We start from the raw sequence: 21,256 nt of genomic DNA on the forward strand, positions 1-21,256 counted from the left end.
AGATAAAGTTCTTCATATTTTAGCTAAATTGATTTCAGAAAACTTATCCCAACCCACACTCCATAGCATATAAGAAAACTCATATCATTGGATTTCCTCAGAATAAAGTAGCTTGATCTTTTAATATAATGTAGCTGGGAAAATGTGTATGTCTTTGTTGTTTTTAAAATATATTTATTTGTATTTGTTTATTTGTTTTTTTGGCTGTACCAGGTTTTATTTACAGCACATGGGATCTTCAGTATTCACTGCAGTACTTCACGGAATCTTAGTTTAGGCCTCTCTTCTTGACTTATAGATGCTGCTCATCTTCTCCTGCGTCTCTTCACATCATCTTTGTGTGCTTATATCTGTGTCTAAATTTCTCCTTGTTATAAGGACACCAGTTATAATGTGAGAGCCCCTAGTGGCCTCATTTAAATTATCTCTTTAAAAAAATCTGTCCCCAAATAAGATCACTTACTGAAGTATTGAGATTTAGAACGTCAAATGAGTTTTGGCAGGACACATGCAACCCATAACAGTATTTTTCAGCTTAAACTTTGTCTGCATTATTTTCTTAGATCAAATTCTCAGAAATAGAGATAATGACTATAATTTTTTAGATCATTGTTGCATGCTATCAAAGTGATAACTTGCCAATTTATAAAAGCCAGGACATGGAAGCAACCTAGATGTCCATCTGCAGACGAATGGATAAGAAAGCTGTGGTACACATACACAATAGAGTATTACTCAGCCATTAAAAAGAACGCATTTGAATCAGTTATAATGAGGTGGATGAAACTGGAGCCTATTATACAGAGTGAAGTAAGCCAGAAGGAAAAACACCAATACAGGATTCTAACACATATATATGGAATTTAGAAAGTTGGTAATGATAACCCTGTATACGAGACAGCAAAAGAGACACAGATGAATAGAACAGTCTTTTGGACTCTGTGGGAGAGGGTGAGGGTGAGATGATTTGGGAGAATGGTATTGAAACATGTATATTATCATATGTGAAACGAATCGCCAGTCCAGGTTCAATGCATGATACACGATGCTCGGGGCCGGTGCACTGGGATGAACCAGAGGGATGGGAGCGGAAGGGAGATGGGAGGGGGTTTCAAGATGGGGAACACATGTACACCTGGGGCAGATTCATGTCAATGTATGGCAAAACCAATACAATATTTTAAAGTAATTAACCTCCAATTAAAATAAATAAATTAAAAAAACCAACAAAGTGATAACTTGCATTTCTGTAAGAGAAATCTTTCATTTTTAATAAGAGACTTGTAAGAAGCATCTTTAGTCCCCTGGCAAGAATAGGATCCATAATGCAAAGGGAAGGATAAGGGTACAAAAGCAATGCCTTGTCTGGGTCACATTCCACTAGGAGAAGGATGAAGGTGAAGGCTTTAGGTTGCAAAGGGTTGGGGAAAGAATCTTCTGAACAAGAGGACTACCAAGAAGACAAAATTATCAAGGCAGATACTGTCTGGTTCTATTAACCCTTCCCCAACAGACAGCTCCTGCTCAAGACTGGCAGTCTCCTGGGAATATTTGCTCCTTATAGACTGCAGACTGTCTTTACTGAGAGCCCTGGAGAGATGGTATTTCCTTCAGGGCTTGGAAAGGTGGGCTTGGCAAGAAACTAGGACCTTCAGATACAGCATTCGCTTCTAATGACAAACACCATCCTGAGGAATGCTTTACCCTGGAGGTCTACCCTGTGTCCTGCTCTTTCACATTCAATTTCCACTGGACAGAATCTAATTAAGAAACAATTTAGAATAATTAGAAGCCAGTAATGAATACTGAAGCGACTTAGCAGCAGCAGCAGCAATGGATAAAAAGCAATGAGACATTTGATCTGCCAGTAATTTAACAGGAGCTCTGCCTTTACTAATTAGGAAGTAAAACACTTGCCTGAACTTGGAGCTAACCCGCCATGTGCCAGTTTTGTGGCACAGACTCAGAAAGCACAAGGAGCAGAGCAGAAGGCATTGGCCAAGTCAGGGTCAGGTTCCTGTGAACCCATTCGCTAGTGGTTAAAATGCTCAGGCTGGGGTAGCTCCAGTGGACAGAAGGCACAGTCAGATGCTAGTGGCTTCAGGTCAACAAGTCTTGACCAGGTGGCAGGATCTGGTTGAGGACATTAACTAAATGACCTCCGTTAATCCCTGCAGCAACTTATAAATTCTGTACTGTTACCCTCTGGTTAAAATGAGGAAATTATGACTATGAAGGAAAACTACAGAGTGAAAGGAAGAGCAATTATTAATAATCTGAGCGACTGAACTGAACTGAACTGAACTGAAACTCATCTGATTTCAAAACCTGGAACATCTCACTTTCCATCACTGTTCTTGAAATCTTGAGATAATTCATCAGTTGCTGACGGCGAATTCCTGTCTCTGTTCTGTTTCCTTCCTAACCATAATGTTGGATTAATTGAGATGTGCAGTTTTTTCTGACTACTAGTATGATTGTTCTAAGTCATCTATGATGGTCCTGGTGAGACTTTCCCTAGTCTTGAGGGTAAAAGCAGAAAAGGTAGATTAGCATCACCCCAGCCAACCCCACCAGGAGATACCTCCCTCAGCCCTCCACAATGAAATGCCTCTGGTTAAAATGATGGTAACTAGACTTTTTACAGTGGCCTCAACAAGGAAAGAACTTGGAAGCCATTACTTTAGTCCTTACAACAGGAAAAATGTGGACCAATTGGAAAAATATGGACCAGTTTTTCTTAGGTCCATTAGAGACCCGAAGGTACAAGAAATCTGTAGGGTCAACAGCAACCCAGAGATAGAGCACCCAAGACTGTTTACGTGGACAAGAAGTCACTGATGAAACTGACAGAATACTTTGCTGTCTAGTAATCATGACAGTGCTGATGGCTGAGTGCACCTTAATAATACAGTGAGAATTCTGAGGGTGGCCCTTACAGTCCAGGTGTGAGGTATCACTGTCCTAGGATGTCCCTCCCGAAACCTTACTAGGTCCTTCCCGGGAGAAACCCAGAAGATCCCCTTATGGCTCCAGTGGCTGGGGATGTGGTGAACAGGAATGACCAGAGGACAACACCAAAAGCTGAATCCAGTGGACCAGGGTGTGGAATTCTGACCCAAACCAGTTCCTTCTAGGCTTTCTGTCTCACCTAGGGGAAAAAAAAATTAAATGTACTCAATAGGGAACCAGAATTTAAGGACAGAAATTGGAAATGGAGCAACAGAGACACTTTTAAAGGCCACAGTAATGAACAACAGGCTCATGGAGTAACAGAGACTTCATGTGACAGTTAGACTATTCCCCCACCCCACACCGTATGGCCAAACCAACAAGCTTCCAGCATAACAACAGTGCATTACAGAATGAAAGTACTGTAAACACAAACTTACTTAGAGGAATAGCACAAAGTTAAGTGCCTAAACCAGGAGGAGAGATATAAACAGAGGTAGTAGAGGGATTTGTAGTCTCTGACACTACAGCTACAGCAAACATGGCCCAATTCCTATAACTTAAGTTCTCACCCTGTTATAAAAATTCCTGGAACCTGATACATTGTATCCAGCTTTCAATAAAAAATTGTAAAAAATCTTTTAAAAGGCAACAAAAAACAAAAGAGTGAAGAAATACAAGCTATCATCAGAACCAGGCTCATATATGATACAGATGTTGAAGTTATCAGACAGAGAATTTTAAATTACTATGATAAGTTTGTTAAGGGCTATAATGAAAAAAAAAAAAAGTACCCAAGTAAAAGAACAAATAGATGGGCAATGTTTGCAGAGAGATGGAAATTCCAGGAAAATAAATCAAAAGAGAATGCTAGGTATCACACTCATTGTAAGGCAAATGAAAAATGTGTTTGATGGGCTCATGAGTAAACTTGACACAGCAAGGGAAGAATCAATGAAATTAAAGACAGGAAAATAGAAACTTCCCAAACTGAAGCATCGAAGAGAAAAAAAATGAAAACCACAGAACAGAACATCCAAGAATTGTGTGACAATTTCAAGAAGGTATAACATATCATAATGGGGATGCAGGAGGAGAATATTAATATGTCAAAAATATTTGACGTATTAATGGCTGAGAACATTCAGAAATTAAAGATAGATATCAAAAGAAAGGTTTAATCAGATGGTTTAGCTCAGAGAACACTGAGCAGGATAAATTTAAAAAATAAAATCATACCTAGGCATAAATTATATTTGAAATGTAGAAAACCAAAGACAAAGAGAAAAATCTTAAAAGAAACCAGAGAATAAAGTTTCACCTATAGAGAAACAAAGACAATAATTACAGTGGACTTTTTATCAGAAACCAGGCAAGCAAGAAGAACAGAATGAAATATTTAGTGATGAAAGAAAAAAATGACAACTTATAATTCTAAATGTGAAGTAAAAATAGAGGTTTTAGCAGATAATTAAACACTGAGGGATATCATCACAAGAAATGCTGAAAGAAGTTCTTCAAGCAGAAAGATAATTATAAGGGTCAGAAATTCTGGACATGCATGCAGAAAGAATGACAGAAAAGCAGTAAATAAAGGCACAATTAAATATTTTGTTTTACTTGTAATTGTTTTTAAATGATGATGCTGATGACGCTGCAGATAGTTTCACCATCTGAAGGCCCAGTGCTGTCTCTGCCTGACTCGGGTGTTTTTCTCAGCACAGAAACTTGCCCCTACTGCCTCCTTCACTACGCGACACCACCGCTCATCCTGCAAGACTTAGTCCCCTTGTCTATCACGCTGTGACACATTTCCTGGTGGTTGTTTGCCTTTTCTTTTGGAAGAACAGGAACCAAACCTTGTTTTGTAGTTGGGTGATCCTCCAGTTGTTGAGTCTAGGTGAATTGCAGACACATCTCTCTTTAAAGAAGAAGAAAAATGCTAGCTATTTCGTCTTTAAGTTTCCCTTGAAGACTTTGCCAGCCACATCCATGACTTCATAAGACTGTGAGTCCAAAGAAAATGGACAGAGAACTGGCAGTGGTAGCACTGACAGTCAAACAGGACTGCTGGCTTATTACAGTTAGTGGTCAAACTGTGGTTGCACACCCTGCTTAATCTTCAGAGCCTGAAACATTGCCTGCCCACAGTAGGTGTTCAAGTACGTCTTCTTGAATGTATGAATGAGTGCAGAAATGAATTAATGAAGCTTCTAATGCTTGATGGCAGCACCATCGTTTCCTTTTCAGACTGGTCATGATTTGGTTTAAAGAAATATTCCTGAAGCTTCCTCTTTTTTAAAATTAATTTTTATTGAAGTATATTTGCTTTACAATGTTGCCTGTTTCTACTGTACAATAAAGTGAATCAGCTACACACATACATATATGCCCTCTTTTTTGGAGTACCTTCCCATGGGTCACCACAGAGTATTGAGTAGAGTTTCCTGTTCTATACAGTAAGTTATCATTAGCTATCTATTTTATACATAGTGTCAATAGTGTACATATGTCAATCCCAATCTCCCAATTCATCCCACACTTCTCTCTTCCCACATCTGTGTCTCTATTCCTATACAGCAAATAGGTTTCATCAGTACCATTTTTCTAGAGTCCACATATATACATTAATATATAATATTTTATTTTCTGTTTCTGATTTGCTTTACTCTGTATGACAGTCTCTAGGCCCATGCATGTCTCTACAGATGTTCCAATTTCATTCATTTTTATGGCTGAGTAATATTCCCTTGTATATATGTACCACATCTTCTTTATCCTTTGCTCTGTTAATAAATGTTTAGGTTGCTGAAGCTTCCTCTTAAACTCCCATCTTTTCTAGTTCATCTGGCAATTTGAAGAGTCACCCACACATCCTTTCAGCAAACATTTGTATTTAGGTTTGACTCTGGGCTTCCCTGGTAGCTCAGAGGTTAGAGCGTCTGCCTCCAATGCAGGAGACTTGCGTTCGATCCCTGGGTCGGGAAGATCCCCTGGAGAAGGAAATGGCAACCCACTCCAGTATTCTTGCCTGGAGAATCCCATGGATGGAGAAGCCTGGTAGGCTACCGTCCACGGAGTGTCAAAGAGTCGGACACGACTGAGCAACTTTACTACTACTACTACTGGGTTCCTCAGGTGGAAAATATTTGTCAAAACATCTCCCAGTACCCCTCATGTGCATGGTGAAGTGATGAAGTGAAAGTCGCTCAGTTGTGTTTGACTCTTTGTGACCCCATAGACTATACAGTACATGGAGGAGAAACCAATCCCAGGGAGGCACCTCTACTGCAGGAGCTTCCACAGTTTGTTCATGGTGATCTCTTAATATGTCTGCATTTCCTCCTGGGCTCTTCTAAATTAGAGATTAACCACTGAACAAGAGGGAAGAAGCTACAGATATAACTGTTTCTTTGAGTGTCCGCCATCATGCCCCTTTAGATTCATTTCACAGCATTTCCACCATGAAAGCTTCTGAACCAAAGTGGGGTGGGATTGAGAAGAAGAGGTATGAAACTTTATTGTGTCTTTCATCTGGTAGGCTTCTTCATGGAGATGGCAGCAATACTCTGGCTAAAATGCCCTTTCTACCTGGCCTATATGTCTTCAATGATCATTGGACTTCAGAAAGCCTTTGATCTTACTGTTCTGCCAGACCAGGTGTAGCTACTCTGAAAAGGGACTGTTTTCCTTCTAGCCAAAATACAAACCTCCACCTGATGGTTAATCAAATGTCAAATATTTACTTCTAGTTTGTCACAATTTAAAGTTTAGTGAAATATAGTGTGCAATCCCTCTGTTTGATTTTTCTTGAAACACAAATGTTCAGTGTCCCAGGTCTCATCTCTTCTTCCTGAATCTTTTCCTAAGAAAGTATCTAGTTTTATGAGGCAGAGGACCTTCCACACTATCATGGTGATGTGAGGATAGATGGAGAGGAAAGAAATCCTGATGGGCTTTCCTTGATATCTTCTGGTCTCCAGGTGATATGCCTTGTCCTCCTGTATCTGGTATAACCTGATGAACTCTGATGATGCCAGCTATAGCTGGATGGGTTTGTGGACCATTTATCTGCCAAGATGGCATTCTTAGAGGCTCACCTCAGCTGACTTGGACTCATGTGGGAGTTTACTAGCTGTAGACACAAAATTCTCACCAGTTCCTCCAGAGAGTCCACTGGCCCAGTAAACTACTTTCTCGTCTCTGCTGCAATGTCAATTCCCAAGCCTCAGTGGATCCCGTGGCAGGCCATAGATTGCATCTCAAAGAGAGGGTTACATCAGATCCCAGAGAGAAGTGGGAAGACAATGGCACTCTCTTTCTGTGGCTGAATACCAGCATTACAAAGAGCAGCCAAAAAGGAATTTCTTCAGGGTCTAGAGGTTGAGGATGCATCCAAAGACCCTTCTCTACCCTCAGTGTCATTCCTACTTTCTAATGTATCTCATTCTCTCTAGCCACTAATTGGCTTGCTGGATCAGGAGAGGAGGTGTTTTGCTGAATGCAACCTATGTTATGGCACATAAAATGTTCAGTTTCTACTTCCCATACATCCAGATGAAATGACCTACATAAAACTTTTGTAACTGCCAGTGGTGGGCCTGATATATTACATATAGGGTTTTGTTCAGTAGCTGATCCCTTAGTCAGGAAGACTCAGTAAAGGATAGAGTATCTTCTACCACATGTTCCTTATTGGGGCCACCCCCTGAGTTTTACTTACACAGAAAAATGCTGAATCAGATCAGATTTTCACATTGGGTTCACAACAGCCCAAGGACTGGCAATGTCATCTTGGTGACCATTGTGGGAGATTCTGGAAGGTCAGAGTAGCAGGACTTTCTTCAACTCCACTTCTACCAGAGCATTTATATTTCTATATCAGGGCTCCATTTAAGTCTTTTTCTTTAAAAATGTTAATTTGGATGAAAAATTTAGAAATCTAATGTGATGAGTGGTCATTCTTTCTTCTACTTTTCAGACCCTGTGATTCTAACCATCTATTGCATCATCCTTATGTCTACTTCTTGCAGAATTCCAACTGTCTTGACTCTGAATCTCACTTAATCCCATTATTGTACAAGATTTTGCTTGGATTCCCTGAGGGTATATAGTCAAGAACAGGGATCAGAATGACATTTCCAGGTCTCAGAGTATGATGGACCAGACTGGAGACAAGCCAAATTCTTCATTCTCAGCTGACAAATGTCATCCAACCATGCTGCCATCCTAACAATGCCTTCCATGATTCCATTCTGCATTTCTTTTTTTTTTTTAAACTTTCTCCAGTAACTAGGGAATTTTTGTATTATACTGCAAGGAGATCCAACCAGTCCATTCTAGAGGAGATCAATCCTGGATGTTCATTGGAGGGACTGATGCTAAAGCTGAAGCTGCAATACTTTGGCCACCTCATGCGACGAGTTGACTCACTGGAAAAGACTCTGATGCTGGGAGGGATTGGGGGCGGGAGGAGAAGGGGACGACGGAGAATGAGATGGCTGGATGGCATCACCGACTCTGTGGACATGAGTTTGAGTATACTCCAGGAGTTGGTGATGGACAGGGAGGCCTGGCGTGCTGTGATTCATGGGGTCGCGGAGAGTCGGACACAACTGAGCGACTGAACTGAACTGATTCCCAAAATATTAATGTATTTTTTGTCAAAAGCTTTATGGTAATTAAGTTAAAGAGAGAGAAAAAAATGAATGAAGTTTGTCATCTAAATTAATGATCCAGTGAGTTGATTGTACCATGTAGACCAATTACACACTTGCCAAAGATCAAAGTCACCTGAAATGTGCCATGTGAGGATACAACTAGATGACCAACTGCAAAGTAGAGAGGAAGCTCTCTCTAGAAGCCAACCCAGTCAGACCTCAATCTGAGACTTCTAAGCTCCAGAACTATGAGAAAATTTTTGTTGCTTTAGCCTCCCAGCCTATGGTATTTTTGTTAGGACAGCCTGAGTTAACTAATATATGACATAAACAAAATTCAAGAGATTTCTTGCATTAAAGGAAATATAGAGGAAATTCTTCAAACTGAAAAAAGTGACACAAAAGAGCAATTTGCATCCACACAAAAAACAAAAAAAAAGTGCTATTAAGGTAATTATATATTAATAGAAAATCATAAAAGATAGTATAATCTCATATTTCTTCTCTTTTCTTAACAGATTTAATTTCATAAAATAATGTGTATATTATTGCATTGTGCACCCATGTCATGTAGAAATGCAATATATTAGACAATAACAGCACAAAAGGAGAAGAATGGAGCCAAAGTTATACTGGAGTAAAGAAAAGATTTCCAAAGGTAACACAAGTCTTAGTTAAGGAATGAAGAGAATATTACAAATTTTCTATTATCTATCTATCTGTATACCTTTGCATGTGTATATCCTTTCTTTGTATTGCTATAACAAACACACATTTAAATACAACAATAATTATAATTACGTATTAAATAATCTGTAACATACATTAAACAAAGTAGTTAAGCAAGAAGAGGCACAGAAAAAAAGGAAAAGTGAATACAGCTAGAGAGAAATAAAGTGTTAGTTTTTTTTCAAAATCACTGAAATTAAAATAGTGAAAGTAAGTGATAGATCCTGATAATATATATCTTGTAATTCTTAAGACAACCACTAAAAAAATACTTAAAATTATAAAGTAAAAACTCATTAGATATTCAAATATTATACATGAAAACATTCACTTAAAGAAAAGAAGTCAAAAAGAGAGGAAAAGAAATCTAAAAGCAGCATGAGTCACGTAGAAAACAAACAGCAAAATGGCAGACATAACTCCAATAATAATGATAGCAAATAGAGCACAAGCACAAAACTCTCCATTTGAAAACGGCATCACTGTCTACATGGAAATTTCAATAAATCAGCAAAAATCTCCTAGAACTAATAAATGAGTCCAACAAGATTGATAAGATATAAAACACACATATACACATACCCCAATCACATTTCTATATATTAACAGTGAACATTTGAAAATAGAAATTTAAAGCATAATACATTTTAAAATTGATGCAAATAAAATGAAATACTTATGTATACACTTAATAAAACATACATCTACTTGCTAAAATAGCAAAATATTGGTGAATGAAATAAAATATCTAAATAAATGCAAAGATGGTGATCATAGTTTGGTAGACGCAAAATAGTAAATATGTCAGCTCTTCCCAAACTGATTGAAGAGTTGAATTCATATCAATATCTCAAAATATTTGCAGGTATACTCAAGTTTATTCTAAATATTAAATGAAGAGACATTTAGAATAGCTAAACAATCTTGACAAAGAATAAAGTGATAGGAATTTTTCTACACAATGTTAAGACTTGCTATATTGATATCACAATATTGACATTGATCAATAGAATGAAAAACCTAGAAAATAAATTCACATAAGTATGACTTCAGCTTATCTTTGACAAATATATAGAACCAATTCAATGAAGGAGATATAGCTTTTCCAACAGATAGAGTGTTGATGTTTTTGAACTGTGGTGCTGGAGAAGACTCTTGAGAGTCCCTTGTCTTCAAGGAGATCCAACCAGTCCATTCTAGAGGAGATCAATCCTGGGTGTTCATTGGAAGGACTGATGCTAAAGCTGAAACTCCAATACTTTGGCCACCTCATGCAAAGAGTTGACTCACTGGAAAAGTCTGATGCTGGGAGTGATAGAGGGTGGGAGGAGATGGGAACAACAGAGAATGAGATGGCTGGATGGCATCACCACCTTGATGAACATGAGTTTGTGTGCACTCCAGGAGTTGGTGATGGACAGGGAGACCTGGTGTGCTGTGATTCATAGGGTCGCAAAGAATCGGACACGACTGAGCAACTGAACGGAACAGAATGGACAGAACAAATAGAGGAATAATTGGACATCCACAGGGGATGAAAAAGAACAAAACACCACCAACAAAAACCCTCAAAATAAACCTCTGTCTTATACAAAAATACCTCAAAAAGAACCAAAATAATAATGTAAGCATAAAACTTTTAGGAAAACAAAAGCAGAAAATCTTTGAAATTTGGCCCTGACAAAGAGTTCCTAGATATGACAACAAAAGTGTTTCATAAAACAGATTTTTTAAAAAGATAAATTGGATCTCACAAAAATTATACAACTGTGCATTTATCCCAGAGAAATTAAACTTTATGTTTCCACAAAAAAAAAGTACATAAATGTTCATACTGACTTTACTTTTATTAACCAAAAAATATAATTAACTCAGAAGTATGAAAATAGTCAAATAAATTGTGATATATACACTACATGGACTACTACTCACCAATTAAAAAATAACTATATATTGATAACATAGACGAAGAGCCAATAAATTATGTTAAGTGAAAAAAACAAAAGTTACATAACAAAATGACATACTTTTGAAATGCAAAAATCTTAGAAGGGAAGATATTTGACTTGGCTTAGCAATGGAGATAGAACTAGGTATGGTTATAGAGGCAAGAAGAGGAATCATTATGGTGTTGGAACTCTTCAATATCGTGCTTGTGGTGATGGCTATGCAAACATACACAGATGATAAAAGTATAGAATTTAACACACATGCACACACACACTGGGAAATCTGAATAAGATCAATGGTTTATATGAAGTAAATATCCTGCTTGTCATATTATAGTATTGTAATGATTTTTCTTTTGGGACAAACTGGACACAGTTTATAAGGAATCTCTCCGTATTATACCTTAACACTGCATGTGAATCTACAATTAATTTATACAAAGCAGAGCCATGGTTTCCCTTGTTAATCAGTTGATTTTTGTCATAGTGTTACTGGTAATGTTTGAAACTTTTCAACTCCTATTTTTATATGACAATTCGGTTTAAATCAAATTTTAAAGTTTTAACAAAAAGAGTTCCTATACCAATATTTCTTATGAATACCAACACAATACTCTCATTTAAAACGTTTAGCAAACCAGCATTTTTATATCATTTTTATATGACATGTACAAGTGGAATTTTTCCCAGGAAAGCAAGGTTGATTTATCACCCAAAAGTCAATTAATGTAATACCGCACATAAATTGAACAAAATAGAAAACAACATGATTATCACACTGGATGCAGAAAAATAATGACAACGTCCAAAATCTTTTCATGAAAAAAACAAAGCAATAGATTTAATAAAAGAAAATTTTCTCAACCTGGTAAAGCACATCTTTTCTTAAATTCATTTATTTTAATTGGAGGCTAATTACTTTACATTATTGTATTGGTTTTCCATTCATTGACATGAATCCGCCCCGGGTGTCCATGTGTTCCCCATTTTGAACCCCTGTCCCACCTCCCTCCCCATATCATCCCACTATTTCATCCCAGTACACCAGCCCCGAGCACCCTGTATCATGCATTGAACCTTGACTGGTGATTCGTTTCACATATACATGTGATAATATACATGTTTCAGTGCCATTCTCCCAAATCACCCTACCCTCACCCTCTCGCAGAGTCCAAAAGACTGTTCTACACATCTATGTCTCTTTTGCTGTCTCATATACAGGGTTATCGTTATCATCTTTCTAAATTCCATATATATGCGTTAGTATACTGTATTGGTGTTTTTCTGGCTTAATTCACTCTGTAAAACAGGCTCCAGTTTCATCCACCTCATTAGAACTGATTCAAATGTATTCTTTTTAATTGCTGAGTAATACTCCATCGTGTATATGTACCACAGCTTTCTTATCCATTCACCTACAGATGGACATCTAGGTTGCATCCATGTACTGGCTATTATAAACAGTGCTTCAGTGAACACTGGAGTACATGTGTCTCTTTCAATTCTGGTTTCCTCGGTGTGTATGCCCAGGAGTGCGATTGCTGGGTCATATGACAGTTCTATTTCTGGTATTTTAAGGAATCTCCACACTGTTCTCCACAGTTGCTGTACTAGTTTGCATTCCCACCAACAGTGTAGACTTTTGGATGTAGACTTTTGGATAGCAGCCATTCTGACTGGTGTGAAATGCAACCTCATTGTGGTTTTGATTTGCATTTCTCTGATTATGAGTGATGTTGAGCATCTTTTCATGTGTTTGTTAGCCATCTGTATGTCTTCTTTGGAGAAATGTCTGTTTAGTTCTTTGGCCCATTTTTTGATTGGGTCATTTATTTTTCTGGAATTGATCTGCAGGAGTTGCTTGTATATTTGTGAGATTAATCCTTTGTCAGTTGTTTCATTTGCTATTATTTTCTCCCATTCTGAAGGCTGTCTTTTCACCTTGCTTATAGTTTCCTTTGCTGTGCAGAAGCTTTTAATTTTAATTAGATTCCAATTGTTTATTTTTGCTTTTATTTCCAATATTCTGGGAGGTGGGTCATGGAGGATCCTGCTGTGATTTATGTTGGAGAGTGTTTCGCCTATGTTCTCCTCTAGGAGTTTTATAGTTTCTGGTCTTACATTGAGATCTTTAATCCATTTTGAGTTTATTTTTGTGTATGGTGTTAGGAATTGTTCTAGTTTCATTCTTTTACAAGTGGTTAACCAGTTTTCCCAGCACCACGTCTTAAAGAACTAACAGCCAATAGCCAAAAAAAGACATTTTGCCTTTTTCAAATGTCAAATATTTGGAATTGTGCAGTATGTAACATTATCATATTGACTTCAGTCACTTCATGAATTTAAGTTTCCTCCATGTTTTGTACGAGTGTGTGTGGCTTGATAGTTTATTTCTGTTTCATTTCTGAATAATACTCCATTTTGGGATACACTACAGTTTATCACTTTACTTTTTGAAGGATTTCTTGGTTGCTTCCAAATTTGGGGCAATTTTAAGCAGAGCCTCTGTAAACATTTGTGTGCAAGTTTTTCTGTAGATACAAGATTTTTGTTGGTTTTATTGAAGTATACTTGATTTACAATGCTGTGTCTGTTTCTAGTATAAAGCAAGATGATTCAGTTACATATATAATATTTGTATATGTATATATAAACTTACATGTATCTTTATATGTATATATCTATATAGTGTACATGGAACAACCGACTGGTTCCAAATAGGAAAAGGAGTGCGTCAAGTCTGTATATTGTCACCTTGCTTATTTAACTTATATGCAGAGTACATCATGAGGAACGTTGGGCTGGAACTCAAAAGTCTCTTGATGAAAGTGAAAGAGGAGAGCGAAAAGGTTGGCTTGAAGCTCAACATTCAGAAAACAAAGATCATGGCATCTGGTCCCATCAGGGAAATAGATGGAAAAACAGTGGAAACAGTGTCAGACTTTATTTTTTGGGGCTCCAAAATCACTGCAGATGCTGATTGCAGCCATGAAATTAAAAGACGCTTCTCCTTGGGACGAAAGTTATGACCAACCTTGATAATATATTAAAAAGCAGAGACATTACTTTGTCAACCAAGGTCCGTCTAGTCAAGGCTATGATTTTTCCCGTGGTCATGTATGGATGTGAGAGTTGGACTGTGAAGAAAGCTGATCGCCGAAGAATTGATGCTTTTGAACTGTGGTGTTGGAGAAGACTCTTGAGAGTCCCTTGGACTGCAAGGAGATCCAACCAGTCCATTCTAAGGGAGATCGATCCTGGGTGTTCATTGGAAGGACTGATGCTAAAGCTGAAACTGCAGTATTTTGGCCACCTCATGCGACGAGTTGACTCACTGGAAAAGACTCTGATGCTGGGAAAGGTTGGGGAAGGGAGGAGAAGGGGACGACAGAGAATGAGATGGCTGGATGGCATCACCGACTCTGTGGACATGAGTTTGAGTGAACTCCGGGAATTGGTGATGGACAGGGAGGCCTGGCGTGCTGTGATTCATGGGGTCGCGGAGAGTCGGACACGACTGAGCAACTGAACTGAACTGAACTGAACTGATCTACATAGTGTATTTATATGTATGTACATGTACATATGTGTATCAGTTCAGTTCAGTCACTCAGTCATGTCCAGTTCCTTGCCACCCCATGGACTGCAGCACATCAGGCGTCCCTGTTCATCACCAACTCCCAGAGCTTACTCAAACTCATGTCCATTGAGTCTGTGATGCCATCCAACCATATTATCCCCTGTCATCACCTTCTCCTCCTGCCTTCAATCTCTCCAAGCATCGGGTCTTTTCAAATGAGTCAGTTCTTCACATCACGTGGCCAAAGTATTGGAGTTTCAGCTTCAACATATGTCCTTCCAATGAATGTTCAGGACTGATCTCCTTTAGGATGGACTGGTTGGATCTCCTTGCAGTCCAAGGGACTCTCAGAAGTCTTCTCCAGCACCACAGTTCAAAAGCATCAATTATTTGGCGCTCAGCTTTCTTTATAGTCCAACTCTCACATCCATACATGACCACAGGAAAAACCATAGCCTTGACTAGACAGACATTTGTGGACAAAGTAATGTCTGTGCTTTTTAATATACTATATATGTTGGTCATAACTTTCATTCCAAGGAGTAAGCGTCTTTTAATTTCATGGTTGCAATCACCATCTGCAGTGATTTTGGAGCCAAAAAAATCAAATAAAGTCTTACACTGTTTCCCTATCTATTTCCCATGAAGTGATGGGACCAGATGCCATGATCTTAGTTTTCTGAAAGTTGAGCTTTAAGCCAACTTTTTCACTCTCTCTTTCACTTTCATCAAGAGGCTTTTTAGTCTCTCTTCACTTTCTGCCATAAGGGTGGTGTCATCTGCATATGTGAGGTTATTGATATTTCTCCCAGAAATCTTGATTCCAGCTTGTGCTTCTTCCAGCCCAGAGTTTCTCATGATGTACTCTGCATATAAGTTAACCAAATTTCCCCTGGATTCTCAACTTGGATGTCCACTGCTGCTGCTGCTGCTGAGTCACTTCAGTCGTGTCCGACTCTGTGTGACCCCTTAGACGGAAGCCCACCAGGCTACCCCGTCCCTGGGATTCTCCAGGCAAGAACACTGGAGTGGGTTGCCATTTCCTTCTCCAGTGTGTGAAAGTGAAAAGTGAAAGTGAAGTTGCTCAGTCGTGTCCGACCCCTAGCGAGCCCACGGATTGCAGCCTACCAGGCTCCTCCATCCATGGGATTTTCTAGGCAAGAGTACTGGAGTGGCTTGCCATTGCCTTCTCCGTGGATGTCCACAGGTACCTTAAAATCAGCAAGTCCAACACAGAATTGACTATTTCTTCTCACTTCCCACAAAATCAAAACATAAGAAATCAGAATACAATATGCTCTGCCTCTCAATTTTCCTCTCTGCAATACACTACCATCTAGCAGTATCTCATTATCACTACTCCTCTCCATCATCACATCCAAAAATATCCAAGTATTGTGATTTTACTTCCTAAGTGTCCTGTATGAGGTTAAGAGGTTTTCTTCACAATCATGCCCTTTTCCAGACGGGGCATAGAGAGCAGGTGCAGCCTGACTTTGGGCACTTTCAAAGTTGCTGATGAGCATTTGCTTCAGAAAACATGTAAGAGTCAAGCTGAATACATTACAAGCTGGATGTGCTTTGCTGCATCAATCAGTAAAACCCCAAACTCCACTGGTTTAACAATGAAAAGACTTATTCCTCACTTAAGCAAAGTCTAAAGGTGTTAGGTGGGACCCTTGTTCCCTGTTCACACCTTGAACAGGGAACCCAGTGTTGTCTTCATTACAGAAGACGAAGAAATGTCTAGAGTACAGATGGGAGAGCTTTAAGGTCCACATGTGGAATTGGTTTACATCACACGTAGCTACAGCCCACTGCCCACTTGTAAAAGTAATGGTGGAGGCTGGGAATGGACATTTCCAACCATCTCTGTGAGGAATATGTTTTGGTTTAAGTGACCATACGAAACTGAAAAGAACTCTAACTTGATCAAGTCCTGAGCATAAAGAGTTTAAATGTCAGTTAAATCTGACTGTCTTGAGTAAGATAAAAATGCAGTACCTTGCTGCTTTGATGAGGTTTAGAAGGAACGGTGAGCCCTGCTCACTGAAGAGATTGGTGAGCCCTGCTTCACTGCAGCACCTCTGGAAGAAGGTGTCCTGGCCACTTGCCTTGTTCTGATCATCAGGAGCTGGAGGGAGAAGCACACAGAAGCCTGAGTTTCACCAGTGTTGGGACTTATTTGTTGGTTGTTTCAGCAGCTTACATGATATTTTTTGATAATTCAACCTTTTATGAGTCATTCTGTGGAACTAACCACTGAAAACCTGATGTTGAGGGCAGTCATGGTCTCAGACCATCTCCTAATTTTTGCACCCATGTGGGGCCTCAAGAAAGTTTTGCAATGGGAGCAAAGTTAGAAGGAGAGGTGGTGGGTGGGCAGTTGGTGCCATATTACATACTTTGCCCAGAAAGTCTGGACCCTCTTCCTTCTGAGAGCAAGCAAATGTTTAGGTGAGGAAGAATTTACCCTACTGATCAGAAAGAATATTTGATATGCAAATTTAGATTACAAAAGTTGCTTTAACCTACTGAGAAAAACAATCTACCATGTTGCCTATATAACTCATCTGTAGTCTCAATTTTGACTGCCTATTCTGATGTTCACAGCAGCATTGTCTGAGTTACTAAAATGAACTCTTAAGTGGATTCTCAGCTCCCCTGGTCCCACCAGACCTGCTCTAGAGAGGAGAGTTATTTCCTGCCCCACTTTCAATCCATTCTCATATCATAACCAAAAGTGCTGCTTTTTCTCAGTCTGAAATCTAAATGTTATGGCCGCCCTTAAAATGTTTCCAACTGTCCATCCTGTCTAACCTGAGTCCCAGAGCCTGGCATGACCAGGCCCTTCTCAATTCTCTATTATCACCTCTCCTTCCACTCTCCAGGCTCTACATGGGCTGAAATTCTTTCACTTCCTTGAAAGTGCCAATATTTTTATAATTTCTCATCCTTCACATATGCTCTCCCTTCTGCCTGAAATGCTGTTCTGTTCACATACACCACCTAACACTTGCCAAGCATTCAAGTCTCATTTTAAGACATTCCCAATACACCTCCACCCTGCCCCTGCCAACCAGGTTAGAGATACAATGGTCACATCCTTTAGCAACTTCCACCTCCCCTTTAGAAGCACCTATGACTCCATGCCTTAACTGCCTCCTTGGACAAATGTTCCATCTTATTCATCATTTTGTAATTGGAGCACAGGACAACAGAGAAGTGCTAAACCAGTAATTATTGAATGATTGTTTTTTCAGTCACCAAGTCTTGTCTGACTCTTTATGACCCCATGCACTGCAGCACTCCAGGTTTCCCTGTGCCTCTTTTCCCAGAGTTTGCCCAAGTTCATGTTCACTGAATCAGTGATGCCATTCAGCCATCTCATCCTCTGTCACCCCCTTTTCCTTCTGCCTTTAATCTTTCCCAGCATCAGGGTCTTTTCTAATAAGTCAACTCTTCACATCAGGTTGTCAAAGTATTGGACTTTAAGCTTAAACATCAGTCCTTCCAAAGATTGATTTCCTTTCTGATTGACTGGTTTGATCTCCTTGCAGTCCAAGGGAGTCTCAAGAGTCTTCTCTAGCACCACAGTTCAAACGTATCAATTCTTTAGAACTCTGTCTTCTTTATTGTCCAACTCTCACCTCTATACATTACTACTGGAAAGATCATAACCTTGACTCTACAGTCCTTTGTAGGCAAAGTGATGTCTTTGTTTTAAACACACTGTCTAGTTTTGTCATATCTTTCCTGCCAAGAAGCAATGGTCTTCTAATCTCACAGCTGCAGTCACCATACACAGTGATTTTATAGCCCAAGAAGAGGAAATCTGCCTCTGCTTCCCTTTCCCATTCTATTTGTCATGAAGTGATGGGACCAGACACCATGATCTTAGATTCTTTAATATCGAGTTTTATACTGACGTTTTCACTCTCCTCCTTCACCCTCATCAAGAGGCTCATTGTTTCCTCCTTGTTTTCTGCCATTAGAGTGGTATCATCCACATATCTAAGGTTATTGAAATTTCTCCTGGCATTCTTAACTATAGCTTGTAACTCATCTAGCCCAGCATTTTGCAAGTTGTCATCTGCATATAAGTTAAATAAACAGGGTGACAATAAATAGCCTTGTCATACTCCTTTCTCAATCCTGAACCAGTCAGTTGTTCCATACAACGTTCTAACTGTTCTAACTGTTCTGTTTTTAGCCCACATACAGGTTTCTGATTCCTTTGCATTTTCTAAACCCAACTTGAATGATTGCAGGAAGAGTTTCCCATTTGCCCCTTTTGCATTTGCCCAATTCCTACTTGTCTTTCTGACCTCAGTTCAGGTGTGCCCTCACTTTTTGAAGTCCCCTGTGGTCCTTGTATGGATTTAGCACAAAGTAATTCCCTCCACCATTCATCTCAATCTGGTGTAATTTTCTGTTCTCATTAATGGAAGAGGGCTTCCCTGGTGGTTCATATCTGCCTGCAATACAGGAGAACTGGGTTCAATCCCTCAGTCAGGTAAATCCCCTGGAGAAAGGAATGGCTACCCACTCCCATATTCTTGCCTGGAGAATTCCATGAACAGAGAAGCCTGGTGGGCTATACAGTTCATGGGGTTGCAAAGAGTCAGACACCAATGAGTGAATAACACTTTCACTTTTTCACTTTTTTCATCACTGGAAGAAAGGACAGGAATGGTGCTTACTCAATGTTTTATCCCTAGATATCATTACAATATCCAGTAAAAATTAGCACCAGTGGGTAACCATGGGATGCAAGAATGAATCCAGCATAAACTTGGGGCCTAAGTTGGTATATTTATGTAATCTGAAATGCAGACAGTGCATGATTGAAATAATCTTCTGTAAGTGATCTTAATAAAAGGCAATTCTGCTTTATTGACCTATCTGAAAAATATCTGTCATCCACCTGTGCAGTATCTAATCACCTGTGCATGATAGAGAGAGCCCTTCTAGCAAAACCAAGATCATTCTATATAACCTTTTTTGTTCTGCTTCAGTGCTCAGCCAGGCTCTCAGGCAAAGCCCAAAGTCTTACCACTCATGGTGGGTACCACTTTTTGTTGACATAAACGCTCTGGAGGGACCTTTACAATGACGTTCAGGTCACTGTAATTTCATTTCCTGATACCCAGCAACCCAGTCAAGTCCATGAATCTTATAGGAAATGTCAGTGCAGAATGAGAAAGATGAATCCTAGTATAACAAACAGGGACTTTCAAAGAATGCTGCTTTCATTTTTTTTTTTTTTCCTGTGAGCATTCACTGAACCTAGGGTGAGCACCAAAGGGATGGGTTAAACTCTGCACATGCATGAACGCTTCACTCCCTTTGATTCCTTTGAGAAGCAGATGCTATTCCTCTATTAACGATGAAGAAACTGAAGCTGAGAGAAATTAACTAAATAGCACAGGTACCCAAGCCCCGTGTTTATATAATCCCCAAACCTATGCTCTGTGCACCAATATCCTTTCAAGGACAGGATATGTTTGACCATTAAAAGAAGACTATACTGAAGAACAATCTCCCTGAGTTGGTCAGGTTCATATTATCCCTCACTCCTCCCTTCACTTGTTCTCCCTAAATCCTTGAGACTTTCAAGGCCTCATCCTATGCCATCTAGTCAAAGATATGGTTTTTCTAGTAGTCATGTATGGAGGTGAGAATTGGACTATAAAGAAAGCTGAGCCCTGAAGAATTGATACTTTTGAACTCTGGTGTTGGAGAAGACTGTTAAGAGTCCTTTGGACTTCAAGGAGATCAAAAGAGCCAATCCTAAAGGAAATCAGTCCTGAACATTCATTGGAAAGACTGATGTTGCAGCTGAAACTCCAATACTTTGGCCACTTGATGCGAAGAACTGACTCATTAGAAAAGACCCTGATGCTGGGAAAGATTGAAGGCAGGAGGAGAAGGGGATGGCAGAGGATAAGATGGTTGGATGGCATCATTGACTCGCTGGACATGAGTTTGAGTAAGCTCCAGGAGTTGGTGATGGACCGGGAGGCCTGGCATGCTTCAGTCCATGGGGTCACAAAGAGTGGGACATGAATGAGCTACTGAACTGACTGACTGATGCCATATAAGAGTCGTCATGAAAAGCCTCAGACATGATCATGTGTCCTCTGCTTCCAAAGTACTGTTGCTGTCTTCTACCCAGAGTAGACCTCAATGTGCTGTGGTAAAGATTTCTCCCTTTGTAGGCAGGGTCTCAGGGTCTCACCACTCAGGGCCTTGTGTCCCTTCTAGGTTTTAGCAGAAATTAAGTCCCGCTACACTGCACTCTATGTATCCCAGCCCAGATCCACAGAAAACATGGCCAGGGGCTATGATCTGCCTCTGCCTGGGCTGCTAGACCAGTCTCCCTG

This window comes from Moschus berezovskii, chromosome 2 (genome assembly GCF_049115385.1).
Source record: "Moschus berezovskii isolate FMDL1 chromosome 2, NW_MosBer_1.0, whole genome shotgun sequence".
Classification (NCBI taxonomy): Eukaryota; Metazoa; Chordata; class Mammalia; order Artiodactyla; family Moschidae; genus Moschus; species Moschus berezovskii.